Here is a 5,820-nt window from a genome sequence, read left to right on the forward strand (position 1 = left end):
CTAGGTGATACTCTCAGCGCGGGAGATGTAGTTGAGAACTGGTTCCTCTGAGATACTGAATAATGATACCATACAAGGCACCTGGGAGCTTGCAGCAATAACTTGAATAAAAATGAAGTATCATTTGGGCGAAAGACAATTATCAACATACTTGCAAAATTGGTTTTGGCTGAAACATATCTACTGGAGGCACAATAATGTGCAGATGCTGGAATTTTGATCAAAAAACAGTGCTGGGTGGAGTGAGTGACGATATCTGGGGGTGTAAAGGAGACAGAAAGGTGTCAGATAAGAAAGGGAGAAGAGCATTGAAATGTAAAACCGGGTTGGGGGGGGGGGGAGCATTGGGTGGAAGGGGACAGGAGGTGGGGGGGGGGGAGCATTGGGTGGAAGGGGACAGGAGGTGGGGGGGGGGGGGAGCATTGGGTGGAAGGGGACAGGAGGTGGGGGGGGGGGGGAGCATTGGGTGGAAGGGGACAGGAGGTGGGGGGGGGAGCATTGGGTGGAAGGGGACAGGAGGTGGGGGGGGGGGGAGCATTGGGTGGAAGGGGACAGGAGGTGGGGGGATAAAAGGGAGACATGAGACTCAGAGATTTGAAGGAGTGAAAGGAAGCTGGGTGACTGGAGGGATGGTAGATGGTGGGATAAAATGAGGGTTGAGGTGGGGGCATGGGAATGAGAGGGGTGTGTTACTTGTTTCCCTTATATTACTACAGTGGTACTAATATATATTATTACTATTATAATAGTATTATCTCTGTTTCCTTGTATATCCTTCGAGCAATGACAAAGAATTAATTCTATCAGATTGGCGATGGTAGGCACTTAAAGCTGGAGTAACTCAGCCGGTCCAACAGCATCTCTGGAGAAAAGAAATAGATGACATTTTGAGACCCGTCTTCAGACTGAGAGTCAGGGGAAAGGGAAACGAGAGATATAGACGATGATGTAGAGAGATATAGAACAATTGAATGAAAGATATGCACAAAAGTAACAATGATAAAGGAAACGGGCCATTGTTAGCTGTGTTCCAGGTGTAATTGAGTATAGACAATGGGACTCAACAAGATGACTTTGAAGCTGGTACGACTTGGGTGGGGGAGGGTTGGAGAGAGAGGGAACGCAGGGGTTACTCTGCCCAAGCAAAATATGAGATGCTGTTACTACAATTTGCGTTTAAGGTTAAACAAAAAATGTTATTTCTTAAAAATCTATAAATGAAAGGGAATTGTTAATGACCCAATCAAATGGATAATTATTAAGATTTGCAACCACGTTAATCAAAGTGTTTGGAAGGAAGATTAACTCAGGGCAATGAACCGTGAATATCCAAAGAAAGTACCTGAGATGATATTGTTGGATGTCTGCAGTACTTTTCAATTGAATATTGGCTGCAGAGGAAAATGATGTTTTCTGACGAGCTGGAAGACAAAGTCTCAGAGCAATCTGCTATCTGGATATGAGTAATCTGTTATTTTGCAAACCCCCCCCCCGGGCAAAGGATAAGCCAACACCCATCCTGTAAATGTAGCCCAGTCTTTACACAGACCAGACCCCACCATTGACTCCATCTACATTGCTGCCCCAGAAAAGTAGCCAAGATGATCAGACTTGTCCCACTCTGGTCATTCCGTCTTGCCCATGGTCTTGCCCATGGTCTTGCCCATGGTCTTGCCCATGGTCTTGCCCATGGTCTCATCAGGCAAAAAGGTTCAGAAGATTGAAAGAACACACCGCCAGACTCAGGAACAAGTACTATTGAAGAAGGGTCTGAAGAAGGATCTCAACCCAAAACGTCGCCTATTCCTTTTCTTCAGAGATGCTATCTGACCCGCTGAGTTACTCCAGGTTTTTGTGTCTATCTTTGACTTCTGCTACCTCTGTTATCAGGCTTCTGAACGGTCCTTCTATCAGCTATGGTACTGTCTGATTCACCTCTACCCATTGCAAACAAGGAGGCTTCGATTTACAACCCAATCCCCTGTCATTCCTTTCTCATGCCACTTCCCATCAGCTGTACACCCAGCCTCCCCCAACGGCCAGCAACACTCAATCCCTGCACCACTAGGGTTTTGTCCATGAGCTTTGCTGTACCAGGGAGGCCAATGAAAGCATTTTGATGCCAAATCACCAGGAGCGGTTAATGGAGGGGGGATGCAAGGAAGCCCAGACCCATTGTCTGAAAGTTATTGTGATTTTGATATGATAAAACATAGATATGTGTGAATATTATTGTGTTCAAATTGCAGCAGAGCAGGAACAAATTAATACATTGTGAAGACACAAGCTTCTGCAGTTGCTGGCTGACAATAATGAAAACAAAGTGCTGGAGAGGAGCAGGTCAGGCAGCATCTCTGGAGAACATGGGTAGGTGAGGTTTCAGGTCAGGGCCTTTCTTCAGACTTATTATAGTTAGGAGGAAGATGGAAAAGAGGTGGGGGCAGGACAAAGCCTGGCAAGTGATGGATACAGGTGAGGGGGTTGATTTGCAGATGATTGAACAAAGGGTTGAGATAGAAAGGAGTCAAAAGGGTACAGCATAAGGAGAGAAGAGGAGCGAAATGTGAAGCCAGAGGATGGGATATACATAGAAACAAAGAAACATAGAAAATAGGTGCAGGAGGAGGCCATTCGGCCCTTCGAGCCAGCACCACCATTCATTGTGATCATGGCTGATCATCCACAATCAGTAACCTGTGCCCAACTTCTCCCCATATCCCTTAATTCCACTAGTCCCCAGAGCTCTATCTAACTCTCTCTTAAATTCATCCAGTGATTTGGCCTCCACTGCCCTCTGTGGCAGAGAATTCCACAAATTCACAACTCTCTGGGTGAAAAAGTTCCTTCTCACCTCAGTTTTAAATGGCCTCCCGTTTATTCTTAGACTGTGTCCCCTGGTTCTGGACTCCCCCGACATTGGGAACATTTTTCCTGCATCTAGCTTGTCCAGTCCTTTTATAATTTTATACGTCTCTATAAGATCCCCTCTCATCCTTCTAAACTCCAGTGAAGGATGTTGGAAGAGGGCAGGGGGCAGGATAATGAGAGACATTAATACGTTATGGTGCACAGAGCGCTGGAGGGATTGAGCAGGTTGTTCAGAATCAAAGCCAATCTACATGACCATTGAATGTCCAGAAAGATCATCTCACCCACATGATTTATTCTGGATTCAAACCCGTTGTTGTGTATAAGGAGACACAGGTAGTGACTCCAGATCGGACATGTTTTTTTGACTACTGAATTAATCACAATCGTCCATCCATCAAGTGAAGTCATTAAATAAACGCATAAAGTGCAACAACTTTAAAACCAGCTGATCAGATCAGGCCAGGATTGGCTTCACCAAAATACACCGGTGAAGCCAGCCCTGTGGGGCCTCAACTGCTGCCATCTACTGGCACAATGAGGAATTACAGGAGCTGCAGCAGAAAACATTCTGATTGTATCAAACACTTGCCCGAAATTTGATTGATCGTTGAAATATTTTTGTGTTGTGTTTGTGAAGTCTCCTGAGATGCTGCCTGACCTGCTGAGTTACTCCAGCATTTTGTGAATAAATACCTTCGATTTGTACCAGCATCTGCAGTTATTTGCTTATATATATATATATATATCGTGTTTACTTGCTATGCAGGTTGCTGTGAGTCACCTCACTCTCAACCATCCCACTTTTCATACCAGGCACCTCAGTGTCTTTTCAAGTCTTCTGCCAACTTTGTCACATCCTGTGCTGCTCTGTTATATCCATCAGAAACTGGGGTGACATGTAGGAAGGAACTGCAGATGCTGGTTTACACTGAAGATAGACACAAAATGCTGAATAACTCAGCGGGACGGCCAGCATCTCTGGGGAGAAGAATGGGTGACGTTTCGGGTGGAGATCATTCTTCAGAGAGCCTGTGCCTGAGTTTTATGTAAACTATCTACAGCTGATGGGGAGGATATTTTCATCCCACCATCCAATGTTTTCTAGGATCTGTTCCCTTACTCTTTTATGGAACAGATGCCATTCATTGCGATCTACCAAACAGAAGTCACGTTTCTAAATTGCCAGAAAAGCCTTTGAATGTTCATTGCCAGTTAGCAGCTGGTGAGACAGTTGTTACATTCCTCATTTAATGTATTTTATTGGTAGTTGATTCTAGGTAACGCTCCACATGCGCAGAGTTGAGGGGAACACAATATTCCTGCTGTGATAAAAACAGGAAATATTGGGAATGCTCCGCAGTTCAGGCAACATCTGTGGAGAGTGAAACAAGAGTCCATGCCTCAGGTCGATGACTCGACTTCAGAGCTGTTATTAGATCAGTAGCTGGAACAGCAGCATTAGGCGTGAGCTATACATTCTGAAAGAGTGTTGTGTTAAAGTAACTTCTTCCTGCAATTCCAATGGTTGGTTTAATGGGTTAACGTTTTTCTGATTCTAAGACATTATTTTCCCAGAATCTTTACAAAAGTCCAACCAGTGGAACATTCTTTCATTATAGAAGGTTGCATCTTTGCCAAACCAATTACTTGAGCAGAGCTCGGCAAGGTCAGATTATCTAAGGTTAAAACTACTACTTGTAGTTGGATAAAGCATATTTAATGACAGAATAATGATTTCTTCAGGCTAGGTCCTACCAAGGCTGGATATCATTTAGAAATTTGTTACAGTGCACAAGCTTGTATTACTAGTTTGCCTGAGCTGGATTCACCCAATTGAGTAATAGTCCTGTGGTGCTGACAAAGTCAGTATGGATTTATGAAAGGTAAATCATGTCTGACGAATCTTATAAAAATTTTCGAGGATGTAACTAGTAGAGTGGATAAGGGAGAACCAGTGGATGTGTTATATCTGGACTTCCAGAAGGCTTTCGACAAGGTCCCACATAAGAGATTAGTATGCAAACTTAAAGCACACGGTATTGTGGGTTCAGTATTGATGTGGATAGAGAACTGGCTGGCAGACAGGAAGCAAAGAGTAGGAATAAACGGGTCCTTTTCAGAATGGCAGGCAGTGACTAGTGGGGTACCGCAAGGCTCAGTGCTGGGACCCCAGCTATTTACAATATATATTAATGATTTGGACGAGGGAATTGAATGCAACATCTCCAAGTTTGCGGATGACACGAAGCTGGGGGGCAGTGTTAGCTGTGAGGAGGATGCTAGGAGGCTGCAACGTGACTTGGATAGGTTAGGTGAGTGGGCAAATGCATGGCAGATGCAGTATAATGTGGATAAATGTGAGGTTATCCATTTTGGTGGCAAGAACAGAAAAGCAGACTATTACCTGAATGGTGGCCGATTAGGAGAAGGGGAGATGCAACGAGACCTGGGTGTCGTGGTACACCAGTCATTGAAAGTAGGCATGCAGGTGCAGCAGGCAGTGAAGAAAGCGAATGGTATGATGGCATTCATAGCAAGGGGATTTGAGTATAGGAGCAGGGAGGTTCTGCTGCAGTTGTACAGGGCATTGGTGAGACCACACCTGGAGTATTGCGTACAGTTTTGGTCTCCTAATCTGAGGAAAGACATTCTTGCCATAGAGGGAGTACAGAGAAGGTTCACCAGATTGATTCCTGGGATGGCAGGACTTTCATATGAAGAAAGACTGGATAGACTCGGCTTGTACTCGCTGGAATTTAGAAGATTGAGGGGGGATCTTATAGAAACTTACAAAATTCTTAAGGGGTTGGACAGGCTAGATGCAGGAAGATTGTTCCCGATGTTGGGGAAGTCCAGAACAAGGGGTCACAGTTTAAGGATAAGGGGGAAGTCTTTTAGGACCGAGATGAGAACGGGTTTTTTTCACACAGAGTGGTGAATCTGTGGAAT

Source organism: Rhinoraja longicauda, chromosome 25 (assembly GCF_053455715.1).
Source record: "Rhinoraja longicauda isolate Sanriku21f chromosome 25, sRhiLon1.1, whole genome shotgun sequence".
NCBI lineage: Eukaryota > Metazoa > Chordata > Chondrichthyes > Rajiformes > Arhynchobatidae > Rhinoraja > Rhinoraja longicauda.